Raw genomic sequence first — 25,086 nt, forward strand, 5'->3', positions numbered from 1 at the left:
CTCACAGATTCCCATCAGATATGCATACCCCCAGGTGGGCAGGATCCAGGAAAACAATGCCAAGGCCTGCCCTGCTCTCTGCAGAGGGTGGGAACCCCGCCCTCCAACCCCGGGAGGCAGCCCTAGTTCCCTTGTGGCCACGGCAAACAGGAGAGCAGGAAGGAAAGCTCAGGGCTGATGATGGCCCAAGGCCCAACTGGCAGGGCTGCTCCTACTCCCAAGACGTGTGAGATGAGAGCTGAGACAAAAGCTTTCCCCAGCCTCCCCCTGCTGGAAGGTGGGCCACAAAGACAGAGCGGGAACCTGGGCCTATGGGGACCGCAGAGAAGGGTAGGTTGTGAAAGGAAAAGCACAAGTGCCTCTTGTCCTACTCCGACAGGGGACACACGCATGCACACATGTGCACACACACACGCACACACACACACACACACACACACACACACACACACACACACGCTGTGAGAGGCAGTGAGCATACCAAGCTTCCACTCTAACAATGGTTTATAACAAAAGGGAAAGAAAGCCCACTGCAAGGGTTTAATTTCTACAGGCTTGGGTCTTCGTGTCTCTACCTCGGTCTCATTTTCCATCTGCAAATCAGAAGCCTCTACCGGGACTCACCTCGGTTGTGGAAAATGGAATCACTTGGGTCCTGAAATCATATTCTCACATCATGTAAAAATCGCCAACTGTCTCAGCAGCAAGTTTCTTTGAGTTCTAAGAACCACAAGTGATGCTTACCAGTTTTTTTTTTTTTTTTAAAGGTTACAATTCTGTCATTAATCTGAGTGAGGGATTTTTGCTGAGAAGGGAAGGCATACAGCAAAACTTCAGGCTTGCACAAGAGTTTGGAAACACACCTGGGTCCACCATGCCCACAAGTTGAGAGGCCTGCAAACATCTGGGAGAAGGTCAGAGAGCCCACCTGACCTTCCCGCTGCTGACAGAACCAAACCCCCATGACTGGCTTTGTTTCAACAGATGGTTGTTGCTGAGAAACAGAGCAAAAAGTCTTACTTGAAAGTGAAGGCGGTAAGTAAATATAATTACTGTACAAATATTGACTGTCCCACAACACATCAGGTGAAGCTAAGATTTGCCAACACCCTGCTTAATCTAAAATTACATATACGAATTGCTAGTGTCCAAAAGAAAAACCCATATCTTTCGGCAGAAGAGACAGCGGAGGGCTGCAAAACACAGATGCTTGGGGGCTTTACGGGGCTGCCCGAACTGCAACCTGGTTCTCCAGTAAATGGACAAAAAAGGAGAAGCTCTGTCTGTTGAATTCTCCACAGCACAGCCAGAACTCCAATTAAAGGTACCTCTGCCCCCTACTCTCCTAGTTGCCAAATTCACCTTTCTCTGTGGCTGGTTTAGTTTACCCAACTGCCCGTATCGCCCCCAAATCTCAGAATCTCTCAGGTCATGTGGCCGAGTGGCCTGGATCATATCCAACCAAGAACGTGGAGACCCTCGGCTTTGAAACATCCCAGCTCTGATTTAGGTGTCTGTTACCCTTTAAAGAAAATCATATAGATAGAGCCATGAGGAAAAAAGTTCAACGGAAAACACAAAGACTAGAACTACTGGGTGGGTGGGGCAGCGGGAGAAAGAGAGAGGATCAAGTAAGGGCCCACGCCCAGTGTGGAGCCCAACACCAGGCTCGATCTCATCATGACCCTGAGATCATGACCTGAGCTGAAGTCAAGAGTCGGATGCTTAACTGACTGAACCACCCAGGCGCCCCTAGAACTACTGGGATTTTGGTCACCAAATGGGTCAAGTGTTGCTCTTCCAGGTGGGGGTGGGGTGGGAGGGGTTGGGGGATGGCCTCTTCTTAGGGAAGCTCTGACAAGTTCTTTCTGCCACCCCAATGTGCTCGTGTGAGTCCTGCTTCTAGGAATTGCTGTCCCCAAGGACCCCGACTCAGGTAGCCCCCGCAGCCCCTTTCTTAGTTGGGGAGGACCTCTCTCCTCCACTAGTGAACGTTTCCCAGGACCTCAGCTCTGGCCCTGAACATAACAGCACTAAAAAAGCCACATGCAGAGGCTCCTTCCAAATCCTAGCTAGTGATTTTTCCACATCTCCTGTGAGTGGGCTGCTTTGCTTTTTCTAGAAAGACAGTGGGAAAAAAAAGTACCATTCCTTGGGCAGGTTGACTGAATTCTCGAATGCGTTCCCTGGAGTGACAAGGAGTGAGACTATCTTCCCGATCAGGTAAAGCTCCTTGGCAGACTTGAATGGCTTGTGGGAATTTCAACACCAATCACACATATTTATTCCTTAGAGCTGGCAAGTCCAAGACAAGAGCCCCATGAAAGGATCAGGGAAACTTCCAAACCAGAAGCACACAGGCTGCTTAGCGTGACAGAATGGAACGGATCCTTGCCCCGCAGGGGCAAAATACTTCTTTCAAGAGGACTCAGTGGTGAGTTCAATAGGAAACGTACATTTGCCAAGAAGCTAGGAAATAAGAGCACTCAGACACCCTCCCTTCTTCTGCCTTTGGTTCCACAGCACCTTTACCTAAAGGCAAATTAGGTGAAGGAAAGAAAATCTCAGAAAGTTTGAGATTCTCCTCCCATGTCTCCATGGCATTCAGTATGTGCCTCGATCACAGAGAATCCCGTACGGTGGTCAGATGCCACAGCCACACTAGAGGCTCTGTGCCTCAGTGGCAGGCCCCAGCATCCAGCAAGCACTCAATAAATGCTGGGCGCACCATTTGTTAGCAGAGGAACTACATGCATGAACTGAAACACGGTCTCTGTGTTTTAGTCGACGCCCATTCAGAGTCTTAGGGAAAAGACAAGGAGTTGGAGAGGCTGCTCAGATTTCAATTATTCACACCACCTCTAATTTCCTACTAATCAATCAAATAATTAGTGAATGTCTACAATGGGGAAGGTACTATGCTGAGCCAAGTTACCATGTAATTGGTTGCCGAGTCTCATAATTCAATGTCATCCTCTTCAATTACTACTTGTCAATTAAGATGGTAGTTCTGTCCGATCGTGGGGAGGCAAGATGGCGCAGGAGAAAAAGGAAGGATCCAAGCGTCAGAGGGGTTACAGCATTGATTCCATCTGTCCCTGAAAACATGAAGCATTTGCATGCCTTTGTGCTGCACGTTTTTCTTTAAATAGAAAACAGGAAAAATACTGAGGCTTCTATTACTGGGCTCACAAAATGAAAAACAAACAAGTAAACAAAACGGTGCCTCTCTGTGAATACAACATGCTGGTATTTAAATCCTTATCTTTGGGTTCTTATCCCCCCGCAGCTTGGAAATGGTCTCCTTCCTTTGTGGTTACTGCCCTCGCCAATCAAACAAATAATCTCACTCCCCAATACCACCTAGAATCTCTTCATCTTTACACTGTGAAAGAAGATGAACAGGGAGGCCCCAACGTCATCAGTTTCCTTATCGCCAAACTGAAAATCTGAAGTGAGAGTATCAGAGGAAAGAGATGAACGTATTATGTATGGCAGAAGCCTTTGAACTTAGAATAAAAAATAGGGGAAAGACAAATTTCCAAGCTTTAATTTTGACACAGACAAAACAGAACCCGATTTCCTGGCTCACCCACTTTGCTCCTTTGCTATTTCTCAAGGCAAGTCCTAAGGCCTTGTTCAATCCTGAGTAAACCGTAGCTATCAAAACTGACATCACTCCGCTTCATTCCTTCTATCCCTGTCAACATGTACGAAACTCCCGAGCACGAAGCTGAGTTTTAAGAGAGAAAAAAAAAGAAGGAAGTTCAGAAGAACAAAGACAGTATGATACCACTTATCCCAAGCTTTTTACAAGGACAAAACTGTATGAGACGGCGTTCTAGATGCTGCTGAGGGGTAAGCAGAGATGTGGTAAAACCAAAGGAAATGCACAGGGACGCTAAGCAGCAATACAAAACTCCTAGGAGCAGCGGGGGGGGGGGGGGGAAGTCGTGGGGCAAGAGGGCCAGACTGTACCAGTGATGCTCTGTTTCTGGGTCTGGGTAGCGGGTTCTGTAGATATCTGATGTCTGAACTGGTTCCTAGTTAATCATAATAAAAGAAATCAAAGCACACATGCTTCTTGTAAGCGCCTTCCCGAAGCCTGCCAGCCCTTGGGATGTGGGCTGCTGGCTACAGGAACTGTTCAAAAGGAGATGAGAGCAACTTAGCAGCCGACAGAACTGGCTCATAAAACAGCGTATTAAACCCAACCTATCAGCCGGCAAGGTTAAGGGGCTGCACTCCCATCCCGGGGGCGGTGGCAACCTTCTTGGGAAGGGGAAGCCTCAGGGGGGTGATCCTGGCTGCCCCTCACTTCCTCGTCTGCTTCTGAAAATACATCTGACCCTACACTTAGCCAGGCCACACTACCCTCCCATGGGCTTCTCCCATTTCTCTGGGCAAATCTTCAGCTCGAGACACAAGCATGTTTATTTTAGAGCGGAGCCTGTAGGCCAGGCCCCGTGTGCGTGCAACCTCTCTTCCCAAGTCCAGAGCTGGGCCATAGCCATGCCATCACCCTCCTACCAGCGCAGCGTAAGGACTGGCTGGCTTGGACCCCTGGCTTTGGAGACCAACCATCACCCATAATAAGGTGTCCGGTTACGCCCAAGCCCTTCAAAGCAGTTTCAGAGGTGTTACCTCACGGGCCCTCACCAAATCCTATAAATAGGGATATGAAGTATTACCCCCATTTCCAACATAGGAAATGGCCCCCTTGGAAGGTCAGTTCATGGGCACCGTGATGCCAAGTAGTATCTCCAAGAGAGGCACAGGTTTCTGGATTCCAACCCCTGGGGCAAGTCCCAGAGGCCGTGGCAGGCCAGACCACACGGACAAGCGGTAAGCACACAATCCAGCAACGCAGCCTGGAAGAGAAAACCGCAACCGGCCGAGAAACGCCAGACCAGGCGGGCGCTGGAGGGGACGCTCACATTTTGAGCAGCGCCCACATCACATTCCCGGTCTCAAAGATCCAGCAGCGCTGAAATGCCATGGGAATATTTATCACTGTTTTGGCCAAACAAACCCTCCCTTACCTCAAGCAAAGGTCAAATGCACTGTAAAACCCCCAGTGCAAACAACCAGCTGGGAGGACTGGCCACAGCCTGGGCGAAGTCTTTGCTAATAATTATCCAGACAGCCTTCCCGTGTAAACACACACGGTTCGGAGATGGTATACCCATTACTCGCCTTACAAATCAGCACGAGGAAATGACTTCAAGCACCGAGGAGGTGTGTTTCCCTAGCGTTTCACACGCGGCACTAGCCACACATCTCAACTCTTTCAAAAACTCAGCTGCATAGACTGTGTTGTTTATGCCTTTCTAAATAGCAAACAGATACCTAAAAGCATGTCATGAACAAAAATTTACATTCTTTTCTTTTTTTTTTTTTTTTTACCCAAATTAAAATCCCCTTGAGTCTAGGGACCATGCCACATTCCAGGCCCAGCTCCTGACCCAGAGAAAACACCGAATAAGGGTGACTAAGGGAAAACAGAATGACGGCCGTGCAGAATAAATGCACTCCGTCTACTTACGGAGCAAGGAGGATGCGGTGGCGCTAGGCCAGGGGAGAGGCCGAGATGAGTAAGCCGCGTTCCCCGGCTCGGGGCCGGCGGTCTGAGGGAGGAGGCGCAGGCCCAGGGGACGCGGCACACCCAGGTGTGATGCGTGCGCTGCAGGACTGAATCCTGGGGAGGATTTCACAGGGGAATCAGCATTTGGACTTGACCTTGAGGGGGAACGTCAGCAGGTTGTGCTGCCTGGTGGGTGGGGTGTCCGGGGAAGAGAAGGGCCGAGATAGACGGAGTGAAGGACAAGCCCTGGAAAGACGGCAGGCACAGAAGAGGCTGAGAGCATGGGTTTAGTGATGAGTGTCAAGAAGTCCCCGGGGAGGGTTCGGGGTCACCCGATGACCACAGATCAGCTGGAGCCTCAGCTCCCGTGAAGCAGCAGCCGGCAGGGACCTGCCTTCGTGAGGCCACGAAGGTCCCAGGAGACGCTGCCAGTTCTAAAGGGAGGCTCTGGCCTCCCCCTGCTTTGGTCCTCCCGGGTCATCTGAACCCGGCCTCCACCACCTATGGCGTTTTCACGTCAGGGTCACTGCCACCCCCTGGCCCCCCGCCCCCCCGCCCCCAGCCCGCGCACCCCGCTCATTCAGTGTGACAGGACGGGAAGCCCCAGTTAGACAACTGCAGAGCAGAAAACTCTGGATGCCCTCAGTGCCGCAGACAGACAGGACAGATCGCGGCGGCCGAGAACAGCATGGGCGCTGCGCTCAGAAGGGGCAGGGAGGAGGGCTCCCTGCACCACGTCACTCTGGGGCAGTGCTAGAAGCAGCAGCTCCCTGAGCGCACCTGCACCCTCGGGCCGGCAGCAGACCCTGTGAGCCAGGCTGGCCGCTCCGGCCCATCGAGCTTCTGCCATCGAGTGGGGCCTCTCAGGCCACACACGGAAATACCATGCAAATAAGTATCTTGAGGGCAAGTTTAAAACAGAATGGAACACAAAGAAGATACACAGACCACCAGTAAGCACATGGAAAGGTGCTCAACCTCACTGACTGCTAGGGACATGCAAATCCAAACACTAGGAGATGCCACTTCCCAGCCGTCAGGCCCAGCAATTCCATACGTACCCTGGATACATACGTATGACTGAAAGCAGGGACTCAAAGATACTTGTAGACTCCTGTTCAAAGCAGCACTACTCATAGCCGCAGAAGGTGGGAACCACCCAAGTGGCCATCGGCTAACGAATGGATAGACAAGATGGGGTACATTACCTATAAGAGAAGTGTTCCATCTTAAAAAGGAAGGAAGGAACCTCTGACACATGCCGTGACATGGATGGACCCTGAGGGCGTTATGCTCAGTGAAACAAGGCAGTCATGGAAGGATTAATACTGTATGATCCCACTGACATGAGGTCCCTAGAGTTGTCAGATTCAAGGAGACAGAGCGCACAAGGGTGCCTGCCAGGGGCTGGGGGGAGGGAGAATGAAGAGTTCGTGTTTAACGGGTACAGAATTTCAGTTTTGCAAGATGAAAAAGTTCTGGAGATGAATGGTAGTCCAACAGTGTGAAGTAGTTAATCTCACTGAGTTGTCTACTTCAAAGTGGTGAAAATGGTAAATTTCATCTCATGTGTATTTTACCACCATAAAGAAAATCCCCCTCCTCCAAACAAGCAAAAAGCCCCAGAAAATGTACAGTAGGAGTATCTGTCCTTGGAAACTCTGACCCCTAGGGTGTGTGCCCACCCCATCCCTACCCACACAAGGATCCTTGTGCTGGCCCCTCTTTTCCTTCAGGGGGATCAGATAAACTCAATCACCAAGAGGCAGAAGTGATTCACAGAGCTTGCTGTTTCCACTCTTCAGTAGTCAATTCTGTCTGATGTGGCTTCTAACAGAGAATTACATTCGAATGGTCAGCGTTCGGGCACTGGCTCAGTCACAGGGGAAGGCTGCTTCCAGGCCTTTTCATCTCCTAAGGTCAACCCCCACAATCGCATTCCACACATCCCCATGCTTCCACTTATCCCTACTTCCCTGATCATCCGAGCCTCAGACGCTGTCCCAGGTACTCAGGAAACAAAGAGGACCGTGAGCTCAGCGCTCTGTAATGGGGACAGGCCAGAGGCGGGGGTGCTCCCACAGACACCACCGGGAATGTGGACATCCAGCCTGGGCCAGGAGTAGGCCGAGGAGGGCGAAGTGAAGGGGGCTTCCCTGGGAGGGGAGGGAGGGGTGCCACGAGCTGGGGGGAGCACAGCGGGTAGTAAGGGGGAGGGCAGGGTACATGCAGCAGCAGAGAAGCATAAGGCCAGAGGGACCCCATGTCCAAGGTGCAGAAAGCAGCCCATGTTTTATACTTCCACAGTTCATGTATTTTCTATATCTACGCATTTTTTGCTTGCCCCCTAGTTAGATGGCTCAAACGACGGGACCTGAACCCGCTGGGATTTCGATCAGGGCTTCCTCACCCCAAAGAAGCCCTGTAGCTGCATCTCACAAAACACAACCTCTGCATTGCCTTTTTACCAAAATAACAACAATCACCCACAACCAAACAGCACTTCAAGAGGGAGGATGCTGGGTCCTCCGAGCCCTCCCTTTTTAAGAAGTTTTAAGATGGTACCTACATCATTTTTCACCTTTTTAAAAACTAGGATGAATTAAATCTGGCCAATGGGTGCTTTATCCCCCATCCTGTCCTTCTCTGTCATAACTTTGAGTGCCTTGGGTCACCTCAAACGGCATCATCATGGCCAGGTAAGGACCAGCCCGTCATGGTGATGGAGGGGTCCAAAAGTGAGCAGCTGGGAGAGGTCACACAGGCCAAGGTCCTGAGAGGGAGTGGGGATCCTAGTTCCATCTCCAAAATTCTGGGATTTGGGTCTCCAGATTTATACTTTCATTCCCAGTTTCACAGAGAGCGAGGGACTGGGCTGATGCCCTGGGAGCGATCTCTCCGCATCACTAATTCCTCACTCTCCTTTGAAAGGGCCGGGAACACCCGTCCTATAAAGCACAGGCTTGACAACAGCACGGCCTATGTGATCCAAGAAAAACCCTCGTTAGCTTTCTTTCCCAATATTCTTTCCGTGGAATCGCGTTCATTATTGGGGCACTAAGAAACACAAGGCCATCTCAATAGAGTACAAAAGGCACCCATGCAGTGAACATGAGCACAGTGTGACATATGAGCCAATTCCCATGCTCATAGCTAAGAGCACACAGACACAGTGCCTACTGTGGGGGACTACAGTCGGATCCAGAAAACACCCCAAATCCAAAGACTGTACCGCCTTGTGCTGCCACGCGGAGACCATAGAAACACAGAGGAAACGTTTGGTTCACCTTCCTCAGAGATTCATAGGCAGAGCGGTGAACAGAAAGCTCTGCAAACCTCTATCGGGTATGTACATGCACACACACGTCATCATCTTAAAGTGCACTCAAATAACATCAGGATACATTTGAATCAGGCATTGAAACACCCAAGGAAACCCTTTCTTGACCCAAATAATTGTTCAACAGGTAAGGGCCTGCTGGGGTGCTCCTGGGGTCTTTCCATGGAGCCAGGCTCTGTAGGATTAGGATTAATGACCCCCCACAAAGCCCCAGGCCCCTATTTTTAAAGAAGGTAATACGGGACCAGAGTTCTGGGACCAGGGGGAGATCCCCAATCTGTCATCCCTGTACATGGTCTGTCTCTCCACTGGTCACACTGAGCAGTCGAAAACAGCTAGCCCAGCTTAGGTCCCAGAAGCGTGCAGCACCCCCATTAACCAGGAGAGGGAATCTTAATTAAGTGTAGATGTCAGAAGGCCGTCAGATCAAGATTTTTGAGGGCAAGGGGAACAGGGTGGGGGGAAAGAGGAAAGTTCTGTGCTGGCCTCTGCCACGGGCCAGGCTCTCCGTTTCTATGGGTGTGAATGAAATATTAAACAGGCTCAGCCAATTAGCAGCCTTTCAATGATGGATGCTCAGAGGCTGAGGAACTGAGTTTTGATCCGCGTTCTCGCTTGACGGCTCAGCACTCAGCCGAGAACAGTTTCCTGTTCTGTTGTTAGCATTCTGTTCACCCCACTTCCCACCCAGCTGGCAGCACTTGGTGGGATCTGTGCCCACCACGGCTTCCGGCGGTCTCTGGCCAGCCCAGGCAGCCTGATCCCTGCGCCGAAAGCATGTGGCCTCCCCTGCCCTAAGAAAGTCTAACGGGGGCTCTTCACTGCGACCCCCAGGGCCTGTCTTGCAGCCCATCACCCATAACTTCTGACGAGGTCAGAAATGGGCTCTCCAATCAGCTGAGGACAGGAAGTGCCTTTTTTGGGGTGGGATGGACTGTGTTCCAATAAAACTTTATTTACAAAAACAGGTGGTGGGCCATAGTTTGCTAATCTCTGCGCCAGAGGCAGCAGTGGAAGGAGCCATCTTTAGCAGACAACTGCAGGAAACAGGGTGTAGCATGTGGTAGAGATGGGGACCAGACTCAGTGGTTACAAAGTGAGGCCAGAATGCCACATTCTTTTCCAGTTTGGAAGGAGTTGTTCAATGAATATTTATTTTGGTTCACATTGCTATAAACAGTAATAGTGATGGTTGGGCCAGATTAGGAGAATCTTCACTTGTCTGGTTCTTCTAAGATGGGATAATGAGAACTGCTATTTTCACTCTTTGAAATCTAACAGTTTGACCTCAGTTTTTTTTTTCTTAAAGACCCTTTTTCCTTGTTAAAAAAAAAAAAGTGTGACACACTTAAGCAGTGGCATTTTTCCCTGTGACTTAGGTTCCTATCGTTTCAAAACAAACAAACAAAATAAACACAAGCAACTGCCTCTCCCGTCCACCAGTCAGTGTTTTCTTCCTGCAGCCCCAGCTCCTCTGTCCTCCCCGCACAGAGCGGCAGGGGAGAGGCTCAGACTGCTCAACAACCATGTAACATCAGGGCAGAGGGCCAGCAGGAGCCTGTGGGGCTCTGTCCCAGGGCCCAGGCCAGCAGCCAGAACAGGACGTATAAGACACGGGCTGCCTGGATGCTGCAGCGTGGGCAGCCTTCCTTCTCAGGGAACAGTGACGGCCCAGGGGACGCAGGCTGAGGAGAAGCTGAGAGGGAAGGTGAGGGCGGTAAGGGAGAAGGCGGAGGTAAGAACGTGGCTCAGGGACTCGGTTCCCCACTCACTGCCCAGCCGTCCAGGGGTCACCTTGACGAGACAGACTGCTTGCTGCCTGAGGTGAGCCCCAGGCACAGTGGGGGCCCAGTGGCCACGGCTAGACTAGGCCGTGGTACCCCCAGCATGGAGAGGCCTGCCTCCTACTCTCCCAGGACAACGGCACTCTGAAAATCTCGCACTGCAGCCCGGCCCCTCCTTGCTTCAACCACAGCCATGCCCCCGGGGAGAAAGAAATTGGCTTTTCCAGGGGCAGCGGTGGGGGGAGCCCAACTCAGCCTCTGCTCAGGCCCCACTTCAGCAACTACTCCACTGCCCGTTGCCGCTCTTATCCTGGCACACTCAGCGGTACCAGCAGGACATTTCCGAGAGGACATAGGGACATGGGACAGAGCAAGGGACCGCCTGACCCCACGAGCCATTAGCCACTGACTATGCATAGTCAAAGAGCATGCTTCCCCTTTAGGCCACAAGATTCAAGTGTGGTCTAGTTGGTGGCCCAGATGGGTGCCGACTTTACGTGACCTGACCCGCGGGCCCAGGAAGCACAGGACCGCAGCATGGCCCAACATCCACGGCCCAACATCCAGGCACCTTACCAAGTCATGCCTCTGACGACCAGCTCTCCGGAGCCACTTTTATCAGTCCATTTGGGATGAGACAAAGGTAAGGCATATACAGAGAAAAACAGCCCACTATCCAGCCTGCACCCAAATCTGCAACATTATCTCACTTGAAGATGAAAACCAAGGGTCTTGACAACACCACTGGCACAGAGCTTTCTAGTTTAGAAAAGCCTTCCTGCACGTGCGAGTGCATCTGATCCTGCGTCATGGGGTAACATGGAACAGGTGCAATTCTCAGTTTATATTTTAAGACACTGAGGATCAGCTCTCTGAAGTAAATTGCCCCAGGATACAGAGCTAATGAAGGCCTGACTTTGGGACCAGAATCCATGTTCTCAGACTCCTAGGTTAAGATTCTTTCATACTCAATTCCCTTGTTAAAACAAAAAACAAACAGGACCAGTGCCGGTAAAGCCCTGTGGGCTGGGGTCGTACCTGTCCCATGCACTCTGCTCACATGCCTGTGTGATGACACGCCTGGGTCTGGGCACCTTGCTCATACTACAGAATGAGATCACACCTCTCCCAAGTGCCTTGCTCCTATCACGGGATGAGGTCCTATGGGAAGGTCATCTAAATTCAACACAGAGGTAGCGGAAGGTGCCAGGAGGTGACCCCACTGCTGCATTTCAGGGTCAGCTTATGAAGCCCCGATGTGAAGGAGCAGCTGGAGAGGGAAAAGTTACTCCAGGCCAAGGAAGCCACCCAGGGGAGGAGGAAAAATGTCCCATAGCCATTTGTGGGCCTGCCACTCGGGCTGGGCCTGGCTGGGAAGCACCACACAGGGAGCGGCGGGAGATGCATGGGCTAAGCCTGGGACTCGGCGCGGAGAGGATCCGAAGCCACAGAGGGAGGTGATGGGTTTGGGATGTAGAAAGGCTACTCTGGCTGTGGGATGGAGAGTGGCTCAGAGGGAGGGCAAAGCTGTTCTGAGTCCCCAGGAACCAAGGGGAAATTAAAGGAACATGAGAATAAGGTGCAGGGGTCTGCTGTGTCGCCAAGGTGTCAAAACTGCTGTGGCTACACGGGTCCTCCGTCCTGTATTCTGGGCCGGGGAGACACGGGAGGGGACTGCAGTACACTGATCTTGGCATAAAGCTCGGAGAAAGGATAGGACTTCCTGAAATACTGGCTGCTACATCAGCCCCATCAGTCACTAATTGCTCAGTCCCCACCGTGTGCCGGCCCCGCTCGGGTTGTGCAGATGCAGTGGTGAACAAGGCTGGCAGGTACCCGCCCCTGGAGAGCACACATTCTCTATCTGACAGTGTTACTGACAAGGAATTAAACTCTAAAGAACACAGATTAAACCTATAACCATAGAGACTGCCCACGATGGATTATCCAGAATAATTCCATTAAAAAACTCCTTTTTTGTTGTTACCGTAAGACAAGTGTCGAGCTGGGGTCCACAAAACTCACTCGGACCTATTCCACAAGCAGAACACCCACCCAAGATAACAGTCTTAGGGAGAGTACTAAACCACGGAGCCGACCCCCAGCGGAGCCGCTGCGGACCTCGGAGCAGCGGTAGGTCAATCACGCTTGAGCAAGTGCCTCTGCGTCCCACCCCGTCCTCTACTCAAAATAAAATTTCACTGAGATTTGTCAATGTTGCAGCAATCACCCTGATATTTCCTCTAGAAGGAAAGGGCAGGGGATGGTCTCAAGTCTTCGGCAGTACGCACATGAGCAGGACACTAGTTACCCACAAACACGGCCTCAGTCACTCCAGGCGCCCCGGAAACTCTGGATAAGACACTGCCATGAGTGAACCTTTAGAGAAAGTGCACGTGTACCTCGAGGGAAACGCTCTTTTCCATGGAGCGTCCTGCCTTCCTGGGCTTCTTGGAGGTCACAGCTGCTCCAGTCCCCTAGGCTTCAGAAATGCAAAGCACATTTCTTAACAGTCCGGAAATCAAACTCTCGAGGCAGGAGGAGGGTCCCTGCAGGTGCAGTTAGGCGGCTGTTCAAAGCCTTGTTCTTTGGTCATCACTGAAAGTGTCTGTGTCTCTACACCCTCAGCTCAGGCACTAAGGAGCCAGGTCTGATGGCACCTGCAGGCCTTCCTCCTGCAGCCCCAGTCCAGGCTGCAGGACCTGCAGACAGCTCTGTGGTCATCGCACTCCCCACGCAAACCGCCCCCCCCCCAAAGCCATGCAGGTCCATGGCCACCCCAGCCAGGGCTGAGCGCCATCTAGGTCATGGACAGCGACAGGAGGAGACCGGCACTCACACCATGGCTTAACAATCATCCTGAGAGGAAAACATCAGTATTCATCACATGGAAAGCCTATCACTGGGTTCCAGTGAGGCCAAGGAGACTGAGGATGGGGACAAGGGGCGGGAAGGCACGACCACTAGATCCCCACCCTTTTGGACCAAAGGTGTTTTCTAGTACCAGGGTTTTCAACCAAACTTTGAGTCTTCGGTTCTATATGATAGAATATGTGATGGCACCTCCAACTTGGACATACTGCCCCTCTGGTCCTTCACATCCTGCGTCTTCCACATGATGCCAGCATTTGGGACACTCGTCAGGCTCCCCCAGTTTCCTGGCCCTTGAGCTCAACCAGAGCCGTGGTTTTCATTCTAGGATCCACAGATGTGTTTTAGGGATAACGATGAATATTCTGTACTTTTGTGTAAAACTGGGTGGGTGAGTGCGTGTGTGTGCATGTGTGAGACGCGCATTTTTCCAGGGGAAGGGCCCACAGTATTCATCAAATTCTCAAAGGGGTCTCTGACCCAAAAAAGATTCAGAAGACTCAAAAGTACTGCTTTAAAAGGAGCTTTCGTTTCTGTCAAATTGGCCAAATTTCAACATAAAGTGGGTCAGAGCGATTAAAGGCTGAAATAAGTCAAAGATGGGCAATTCAATCTGCAAGATTTCAGGGAAATTAAAACAAACCCTCCGATGCCATAAAGGATGCAAAAGGATTCCAAGAGAAGGGAGAGTCTCGGGCAGTGAAGGGGGAGGGGGTAGGAGAACAGGAGTCAGGAAAGAGCCAGAAGAGGCGGAAATAACAAAGGGAAGAGGAAGTTCTGCCCCAGGCTCGCAGGGACGCTCACTCCGAGATGGATGCCGTTCCTAAGGCGGGCTCCCCTGCAGCCCGGGGAGAGGCTGCACTTCGGTTCCTGTTTGTACTTAAACGTACTGAAAAAAAAAATGTGTATACAGCACAGAAGTCCTGGCATCCCCCCTGGGACCAACCTGCTGACACGTCAGCACGGCTCAGAGTGATGAGCTAATTAAAATTCTACGGTCTTTCCCAGAGATGGCTCTATTTTTAACCTAATTCTGACTGTCAAAGTGTGAGGTTTACTTCTTGTTTTTTTTTTTTTTTAGGAAAATACTTTTTTTTTTACCTTCTTAATATTCCCATGAATAATTGAACTTAGCTGATAATTCCTCCAGCCTCCTTCAAGCATTTCTTTACGAGAGAGAGAGAGAGAGAGAGAGAGGGATATTCCAGGTGGAAGGGGTCTAAATGAAAGCAGGTGAATCCTGGGGTCCCACCCTGCAGGGCCCCTTATTAAAAATACAAGGACAAAAAAATTACAAGCAAGAACTATAGTCATCAACTCCCTATAATTTTCTTCCAACCCTATGTTCAAGGCAATCTCCACCTCTCAAATGCTTTCCAGAAGTTCATGCGTAACTTGCTTATTAGAAATAACGGTTTAAACATGTTTGGGTTCTCAATTCGAAATGCTTTCTTTAAAGGCCCCGGCCTAGTCCACACGAGCATTTGAACACAAACACTGCTGAAATGCGTCAGCCTTAAAATGTGTACGTGTTGAAACAATATTGCTTCAATACTCGAAGTGATTTTCAATATATCTTAAGCATAACGCTTTTCCTACAAAACTTTCCCTTCCGTAGAGGGACACTTCCATACTCCAGAGAAAAAAGAAAAACTCAGTACACTGTAGCCACAATTAACATTGTTGTGCATTGTACTGTTCTTTCAGGAGAGAGAGGCGAATTATCCAAAACTAGATCCGATTTTGTGGGGACACCTGTCAGAGGACGGATTACCATGTGCTGAACCTCACCTTACGGAACACGTGCTTCTATTTTTAAAAAAAACACCTTGGTTGGGGATTTTTTTCTTCTAAACCTATTTTTCCAATGATTTTCTGTATAAAACTGTAGGTGGCCAGCCCCACCTAAGAAGGCAAAAAAATCTTTTTAAATTAGGTTTTTGGGGGAGAAATGACTTAAAGGGAAATTATTTAATAAACAATTATAAATGCTTGAAGCAAGTTTTGAAGAATCTTGAATTGGTCCTTGAGGAACTTCAAGTCTTCCCGGGGCCTGGACCCGGGGCGGGGGGGGGGGGGGAGTGGTCCCCACAGACTTCCAAGGGCAGGTGGCCCAGGCTGTTGGCTCTGACTTTGTAGGAAGCTCTCTCCACACAGGTGTAAAGAATGTCGCTCTTTCCCAAGACTGCTGAGCTCCAGAGAAAACAGTGTCCAGGTGGGCGAGGAGGGAGGGCTGTACCTGGCGGAGGTCCTCGGGCGTCGGCCAGCTGTTCCTGCCCAAGGCTGCTGCAGCTGCGGCCGCAGGATGCTCCTGGGGTGCCTCTCGGCGCGACCTGCTTTCTGCAGTCAGAGGCAGCACCCATCACCTGACTGTGGGCCCATGTGCCCAGCTGCTGGCTCAAACTCCAAGTTGAGCAAGTCCCCACAATGACCTTGAGTGTGCTGATGTTTGCCTACCTTGTAAACATTTAATGAGGAGGCAACATCGATCCTGGTTTAGTTTCAATAATTTGATTGATCTCTTGAAACCAACAAGGCCTTCAAAGCCAGGACATCCCGGACTCATTTCTCTCCACGCCCGCTGCAGGGTCTTCTGACCGCGGCACCCCCTGCGGTCTGCACTTGGTCCCAAGGCAGCTGCACCGTAGGCCTTCCAGGGCGGACGAGCAGCGAACTGATAAGTGCTCTGTTTTCTGAAAACACCTCCTACCTAAGACTTATTACCCACCCAGCTTCTCCTGGAATGTGGCCTCGTTCTTAAGAAATCGTTTTGTTTTATTTCTTCTCTAAGAGATACTGTAACATGAATAGGAACATTTGAAAAAGTGCCTGGGAGAGTCTCTGTAACTGGTTTTCCTCTCCTTGAGCTTATGGGCATTTTATTTTGCTGTTGATCTGGTGCCATGGTAACCGGCACGACTTGAGGCTTACTTCCTAGACTGAGGGCCTATCACAGACAGTCAATTTAGCAAGCACTTACTGAGTGCCTACCAAGTATGGAAGGTGAATCGATGAGCAAGAAACTCTCTTTCCTCAAAAGGACACACATCAGAGCGCAAAGAGCTAGACCAGGAGTCGGCAAATTTTCCCCTTAAAAAGCCAAATGGCAAATATTTCAGGCGTTGTGTGGCCATGTGGCTTCTGAAGCTGTCCCCACTGCCCTTGTGGTACCAGGGCCGCCACAGACTGTAAATGTATGAGCAGGGCTGTGTGCTAGTAAAACTTTATTGAACAGACACTAAAATTCACATTCCTCATAATTTCCACGTGTCACAAAATATTACCCTCCTTCTGATGTTTTACAACTCGTAAAAAATGTAAAAACCACTCAGAGCTCAGACCACATGAAAAAGGCAGCTGGCCAGAGCTGGCTGGTGGGCCGTAGCTTGCAGGCTCCGGGTCTGCTCCTGGCCAGCCCCAGGGGGGTGGGGTGGGGGGGAAGGGAAGTTGCCCAGACTTCCCGAGCCTCACTTTGCTCATCTGCCAAGTGGGGATAAGAATCTTTGTCTTGTGAGTTCTAAAAATTAGACACCTAAACAGAAAAAACAGCTGATCTCTTCCTTGGAGGGGCATCCTGTTTGACGATGACAATGACATTGATAATGGCAATGACAACTGATGATCCTGGACGTTCATTTCCTGCGAGGCGTTGTGTTAAGTGTTACCGACTTTTACAGTATTTCATCTCATCTATGGTGCTGTCGATTGTCTGGTGTGCCCTTACTGAATGTACCACCGAGAAAGGAGAAGTTGCCGGTTGACTTCTTGACCCTAGCACTGAGTGTAAGATGTGTTCTTTTTTTTATAATAATATTTTTTTATTATATCATAATCACCATACAGTACATCCCTGGTTTCTGATGTAAAGTTCGATGATTCATTAGTTGTGTCTAACACCCAGTGCACCATGCAATACGTGCCCTCCTTACTACCCGTCACCAGCCTAGCCCATTCCCCCACCCCACTCCCCTCTGAAGCCCTCAGTTTGTTTCTCAGAGTCCGTAGTCGCTCATGCTTCATTCCCCCGATCTCACAAATGCTGGAGTGTGCGTATGTGGGAGGGAGGGGGATGCATTTTAGAACTGATAAAAACGGCATCTCTGTGAAGCCCAGAACTGTCCTGCAGGGCAGGCACTACCGAGGGCCTAGGATGGTACTGTGATCATCCTTATTTTACAGATGAGGAAACTGAGAAGCAGTTTTAGGTGCTGGAAAAGCCAGAAGGGTCAGTGCTTTTTCACACGGGCAGGTTAACCTGGTCCGGAGTCGAAGCTCGGCCGTAAGGGCATGAACACTGGGCAGAAGGCTGGACACAGCTGGCACTTTAAATATGCACTCCAGGTTGAGGAGTCTGGCACAAGGGAACTTCTCCTCAGTGAGAGGACATACATCAGGCCAGTCAATCAGGTCCCTCTGGTATTTCAAAGGAGGGTGTTAATGCAGCAAGAGGTAACGGGAAACAGGAATTCTAAAATGCAGAATAAAAATGGCAAGGCACACTACCATCGAAGCTCGTGGAATTCCTCTTAACAGCTGTCCTGGGAGTCCTGTCCAGGTCCTGGACGGAGCAGGGCAGAGGAGAAGGACAGGGAGAGGTTTCCTATCCTTGAGCTGTATTTTCTTGTGTGAAAAGAATGCCTGGGGGTGGAGTCCGCAGGCCTGAGACCAGCCTGCAGCTCTGCCGCCTGGGGAATCAGGCTCCCCTGGGTCTCCCGTCCTTGCTGCAGGGTGTGTGTGCGTGTCAGGGGGGGCTCAGAATGCACTCTGGCCTCCCAGCTCTGCCGTGCACAGCAGCCACCGGGAGCTGGAAGCACAACGCAGGGTGCTGGGTGCAAGTCCGTGGGTGCAGAAATTGCAGAACGGTTTAGGCCACAATTCTCTTTGAAATTCTGAACGGTTTTTCCTCTCAAAATTATAGCTTCAAATCTTTCTCCCCATTATTATTTCATCACCAAATATTAATGAAAAGCTTAAAATATGCTCAAGGGGATGAGATTTCTCTTTTTTCCTGAAAAATGCCAATTAGTCAAAAGCTTGCTCAACACATAGCTTTGGTCTGAGTTGTTGTGCACAACGGAGTCAACACAGCAGACTCGAGACTGCTCTCCTTAGAAAGGTCTCCTCGCCTGGCTGGCCCTTGGCTGGCATCTGGGAACTTGGACTTCAGGAGTCCTCCTGTGCCCTAACGGACAAGCACGGCTCGCCGTGGCTGCACTGTCTTGTACAGACCACGTGGTTGACGCTGAGCACCTGCTTTCCTCTGGAGAGTCTGGAATCTGGTACGTGCTCAGCAGAGGGTGCCTGTGTGACCAGCCTCCAGGAAAAGGCTTGGGTGCTGGGTCTCTAATGAGCTTCCCCGGTCGACAGCATTTATCACATGTCCTCCCAAGTCACTGCCGGAGCAATGAAGTGCATCCGGCGTGACTCCACCCGCGGGGCGCTCCGGAAAGCTTGAGCCTGGTTTCCTCTGGACTTTGCCTCCTGCACTTTTTCCCTTTGCTGATGTTACTCTGTACCCTTTTGCTGTAATAAATCACAGCCAAACTGGATGCTGCGATGCTGAGTCCTGTGAGTTCTAGTGACTCCCCCATCCATCCTGGGGACTCTTGACACATCCATCCTCAGCCAATTCACTTCGGCGAATGTGCTGTGCCAGGCACAGGGAGGCCTGGGGGAGAGAGGGAGGCCACGCACTGTACTGACCCTGAAGCACGAGTGCATGAGAACCGGGGTCAGATGACCTACTGTCCCATTCCGTGTTGACCAAGCACCCATCACATGCTCAGTGAGATACTAACCTTGTGATTTCTGTCCTTGAAATTTGCAGCCAGGTGTAAGAGACCGTGATGGGGAGGACCACCAGGATGAGGGGGATAGCAGGTGGAGGTGATAAGAGCTAACACTCACCTCCTGCTTACTACATGCCGGGCCCTGTCCTGAGCCCTTTCAATGTCCACTCATGTAATTCTGATGGCAGCCCTGGGAGGGGGCGCTCTTACTACCTCCATCCTCACAGACGAGGAAGCCGAGCACAGAAAGGGGAAGTGCTGCCCCAGGTCACGTAACTAGCTAATGGCAGCACATCCTCTGGCTTCAGAATCCGAGTTCTGAACTAGCAGAAACAGGATCAACTGTATCCACATCTTCAACAACCATAGTATTTATTACATGCCACCCGGCATTAAAATTATGTTTTTTAATAGTGTGTTTTTTTAAAGATTTTATTTGTCAGAGAGAGAGAGAGCATAAGCAGGGGGAGCGGCAGGCAGAGAGAGAAGGCTCCCCACTCAGCAGGGAGCCCGATGTGGGGCTTGATCCCAGGACCCTGGGATCATGACCTGAGCAGCAGGCAGATGCTTAACCGACTGAGCCACCCAGGCGCCCTGCACTACAATGATCTATATGCGCGTTTTAACGCCTGTGCTAGACTGGAAGCTGTGTGGCTGGGCTCCTGGCCCGCGCACCTCTGGGTCTCGGCCACGGCTCCACACTTCGCATACGGTAAGCACTTAGGAGCACACAGACGGCAGAGAACAACCGTTCGGGAGCGGGAGGTCAGCACAGTGCAGAGCGGCATTGATAGGTCTCGGGGAGCATCGAGGGAGATCTCAAAGGTACGTTCTGCAGAGTCAGAAGGGAAAACAGGCAATCCACGAACCCACGAACCCACGTGGCGGTAACAAGGGGAGCAAAGAGGTGGACCCAGCAACGAGCAGCCTAGGTGGGGGCACCAAGAGACGCCTGGCTGGAGGGAGGGCTGTGCCTTGGTCAAGTGAGTGAAATCCAATGATGACGACCCTGAAAAGTCAGAGTTTCAAACTGACGGGCAGCCCGTGAGCGAGAGCACCCCTTCTTAGCCCCCGGGGGCCCCTGACCATCTCAGCCATTCCTTCCCACTCTGACTCTTTAGGATTCCAGTAGATTCGGGCTGGAATTAGGACGGAAGCCGTGGGTTTTAAGCACCATTTCTGAAGAGAGAATGGATGGACTCTGGTAGCTAATTACAGCAGCAGGGGTGTCCGAGGGGGGCACGGGCGACCTCGTGAGTCACGGCGGTACTGACAGGAGTAAGGAAGTCTGGGCAGAAAATACAGACATTCTCTATTTCACACACAAAATATGTTTATACAAGCAGTCTTCAGAGCTGTAAGAAGTGAGACTTCAAATGACAAGAAGCTACGAGAAAAAAAAAAGGCAGAAAAAATTTAAAAGCAAGCCCAAGAGGAAATGAATTAGTTGAAGGTGGCTTTACCCACCCCTATTCACCATCTGAGGCTTCCAGTACGCCCAGCTTCAAAACAAACCACCCCCTCGAAATACTGCTTACGCAACTGCAGTGGGGTCGGATTAATTCTCATGACTCTATCGGGGCACATTCTGTGTTTGGAAATAGAATATCAGCTACTGACCCTCAGGAAGCTAATTGCTTTTCCACATATCCTGCCCGGGACACAGCCAGCGAGCCACCCGCCACGGGCGTGGAGGTGCGCCACGGTGAGCTCCCCCGCTGGGGGCACCGGGGGCACCGCGGGCTGGTGCCAGGGCTCCGAGTGTGGCCGAGAGACGAGCTCCGGGCACGGTGGCTCAGTCCTACCGTGCAACCTCTTTGCAGCATTTGTCCTTTACTGCTCCGTGTACAGTCTGTGCCTCCAGGGAGGGGACAGGAAGCCTCAGCTGTGTGTATCTGCACTGAGTATACGGGCTGGTATTAAATATGACAGGATCAGCCATTCTGCAAAATGGTCCCCTTCCAGGTAATTATTATATACTAGGTCACTCCTGGCAAAGACCAATTTCTGGTTTAATGGGGCAGAAAGAAGAGATCCAGATAGAAATGTCTATCAACTGTCTCTATTCTGATTAAAATATTCCCCTTGGAGGAAAGCACATGCCTCTTCTGTTTACTTGAATTTGCCTTTTAAGTAGTTGGTAAACTAGGAATTTTAAGAGTGGAGATAAATTCATTTGGTGCTGTGTGGATTTCAATTCCATTTCTAGCAGGCATTAGGAAGTGTTTTCTGTATTTCGTCTTTGAATACTTTATAGCCATATATATTTCTCTGGAAAAACACATTGCACTTGGGGTAATAAAGATTCTTCAGATTTCATTAAACAATTGTGCCAGTAAGAGCACAGCAGCAAATACGACTGCTGGCTTCAGGATACAAACGTTTATTGTGCGATCGTTTCAGAGTGGCCCCCACTAGTGAGAAGCCAGACCAAACACTAGACACCCAGCCTCCTCCTCCTCCCTTTTCCTTTCACGGTCTGATTGGAGCAATTCATGTCACCATCGCTGTGCCCTGGCCAAGTAAGGCCAACACCAAATCATGGTGCAAAGGGAACCCCCCTGCCCCCTTTGCCAGAACTCTCCTCTTAAGCTGACCTTTCGGAGCCATGTTTGGGCCCCGACCAGCCCTGCCACCTTCCACCACCCCTGTCCTCATACCCTGCAGCTGGCATTTCTTGGTGTCACCAAGCATCTTCTTTCACTGTAGAACGCACCTTCTTGTCCCTGCCCTGAAATACTTCCAGCCCTCCCTCCCACAGGAAGGCTTGCTCAGCTCTCAATGCTCGTGTCCTTCTTCCCTGCTAAGTTTCCATGACTTTTAGCCACCCTGCATCCATCTTTAATTGACGCACCTGTATTACAAACATTTTAGTGTCTGTTAAATATAACTCAGTCCTAAGTTCACTGTACAAATACTGTGCTGGGTCCGTTGGACAAAACCCAATGGGACACACATCTACCCGGTAGGCTGGCTGGAGGCAGAAGGGATACTGGTCATACAAAAGGCAAAGTCAAGCGGGGCAGGGGCTCAGAGAGTGAGGGGCCTGCACACCGGCTTGGAGGCGGGGAGATGGTGAACCTGTGCAGAGAAAGGGCCTTCTGTGCTCGCCTGGGCAGCACACGTACTGCAACTGGCTGGCACAGAGGAGATCAGCGTGGGCCCTGCACCAGATGATAGGCAAAGTCAGGAAGCATTCCATGTTTTAAAAAAGGAAAATAAAAAGGCCTTTTGATTTGGCTCAATGAGAAGCCGGTAAGAATTTTGAAATGCAAATGGTAGACGGAGGGAGAAGGCATGTCAGGTAGAGGTAAGGGTACAGATGAAGGTGTGGGGAAGAGGGCTGGGAGCAGAGTGAAGAGGGGCTCCAAGGGCAGGAGAGCCCTGGGGAAGGGGTGAAAGAGCCCTCCCGCTGCTCCGATGGCACCTCCTCCAGGGGGCCCTCCACCCTCCTGGCTGGGGCAGTAGCCCCTGCGGTGCACCAACTGTGCCGAGACCGGGTGCAGACGCCTCTTCCTCCCTCTGGTCCGTAAGCGACGTGAGGATGGGCAGGTACCCCCCTTCCCTGGCTTTAGTGTGGGTCACATCCAGTGCGGCCACACCGTAATAGAGAAGTCAGGCTGTTCCAACTGTGGGCTGCAGCAAAATCAGTTAAGCTACAGGAGAGTGAACATCAGCATTCTAGAAAGACCACAGGCGCCCAGAGTCACACTGGCGAAGGAAGAGGCTGGGGCAGGGAAAGAGTCAGGAGACCACTGAGACAAGCGGGGCCTCCCGTAGGCAGGGCAGGGGCTCTAGGAAGGAGGTGTGGACGCCTCACACCTGGGGTCTTCTCTCCTCCAGAGAATGCCTGCTCCGAGGGCACCTCAAGGCCCTCCCACGGCCTGGCGGCCACTCCCAGAACAACACGACATACACGGTCAGCACTTTGTCCTGCAAGACTCAAGGGGCACTGAAACAAAACTTTTTACAGACACCCATTACTGTCATTACCCTCCAGGCAATAGGCCTCCATTTTCCTTGAGAAGCCATCGGTTTCTCTCCTTTCTGTATATGCTCCCTGACAACTCCGGCCTCCCGTCACCATCTGAGGGCCATCGGACTGTTACTCAGAGGTCTCAGTTCTGATGCGGGTTCAGACACCCTCTGTCTCGCTGTAGGTACAACTCTTAACCTCTTGTCTCAGCAGATTTTAACAGGAAGGACGAGCCCTGGGCTGCAGTCTGGGCCCGAAGCTGCAGCCCCAGCAAAGCCCGTATTTATAGGACAGCCTGGCCTGGGCGTCCCTGCCAGCCCGCCCCTGTCTGTGCTGTTTTCTCCATGATGTAAGCCCGATCGCCTTAATGAGCTCCCTGGAGACGCTCTCCTATACCCAGCCTGCCTCTGAGACAAGTTCCATTCTCTAACGCTGCGTGGAGATCAGAGCAGAAATTTAAAACATCTTTCTCATCTACCAAAGGGGCTTAAGTGTCTTCTTCCCCAGAGACGTCTTTTCTTCTTGGCGAACGTCTTATAATGTACTAGATTAGAAGCTCTCTGAGGGAAAGGCCCACTTTTTAATGATAATCTATAAACCTTAAAGATCATCAAACGCTCCCTGGGAAAGCTCAGGGTATGCTTCTCATTTTCACGGATGAAATGTCGATCTCCTGCTATGGGACGCTGTCAATGACTCAAGGATATCACACTTGCCGGCGTGGGGTGGGGGGGGGGGGCGGACAGCACTTCTACTTGGTTTTGGAAATTTTAGCTTCTGTGAAAGAGAAAGGCAAACATACCTCGTGGGGACTGGAACGCTGCCGTGTTTCCTTTCCCTCAATATTAAATTTCTCCCACTAATTCTACCCCTGCTCCGTGTCACTGGAACACGAGCTGAAAACCTAAAGCTGTGGAGGATGTGCTTAAGGCAGAAACTTATGCAATTGCCACTTGAAGTCATGCAGCTGGGTGGGCTCAGATTACTGATGACTGCTCCAGCCTCCCTCAGTTCCCAGCAGAAGCCTTTCAAAGGGTTCCTGCAGTTTTGTTCATTAGGGACGATGAATGATGTGCAGACATTTCCCCAGTGTCAGGGATCTGCGAACAGGATCGATTTATATCTTTGGGGCTGGGGCAAGGGAGAAGCAGAAAGAATGCCTGTGTGTGAGCAAGGGACAGAGAAGAATATGGAGAACACGTGACGGATAAAGGGGAGAGAAGTGAGAGATACAGAAATCCTAAGTGTTCAAGACACAATTGACAGAAAACAGGTTCTGGGTTGGAACAGTGCTCGATACGTGAATACATCAACTCTACAGGGCCAACAGGGTGACTGGTTTACCCAAACTTGACAAGTGAAACAGGCTGGTGGAAGTTGCAAATGAACAGAAGTCAGTTTGGGCAACTCGGGGTGATGCTGTTGAACACAGCACCTGCACTAGCCTGCCCTGCAAGGTCCGACCCAGCTGTGTCAGCTGTGGGTAGAAGGCCTTCCTATAAACCACAGTAACCAGGAATTGATAGGAAGAATATCAAGGGAGTAACTTACAAGTACCAGTTAATAGTATTTATATACACTTGTGTCCCCTAACAATGGCCTGCCAATGCAACAAACATTTCTTGACAGTATCAGGAAAGACTTTGCACAAAGTCTTATGGAACTGGACCCCAACCTGGGAACTTATTTACTCTCTACAAAACTCTCTACACCCAAGGTCAACGCTAATCTTCTTTCATGCT

At 50.8% G+C, this 25,086-nt stretch overlaps 1 protein-coding gene and 1 non-coding gene across 2 annotated transcripts in view; one reads left to right on the forward strand and one right to left on the reverse strand.

The window, feature by feature from the left end:
* Nucleotides 1-25,086, reverse strand: part of SLC22A23 (solute carrier family 22 member 23) — a 173,032-nt gene that overhangs the window by 78,545 nt on the left and 69,401 nt on the right. The gene's annotated exons all lie outside the window — the stretch shown is intronic.
* Nucleotides 22,472-22,576, forward strand: LOC148107310 (U6 spliceosomal RNA). Its single transcript, XR_015722671.1, has one exon. It is a non-coding gene; the product is annotated as a U6 spliceosomal RNA (small nuclear RNA).

This window comes from Ursus americanus, chromosome 32, assembly GCF_024610735.1.
Source record: "Ursus americanus isolate L20-20 chromosome 32, mUrsAme1.1.p, whole genome shotgun sequence".
Lineage (NCBI taxonomy): Eukaryota > Metazoa > Chordata > Mammalia > Carnivora > Ursidae > Ursus > Ursus americanus.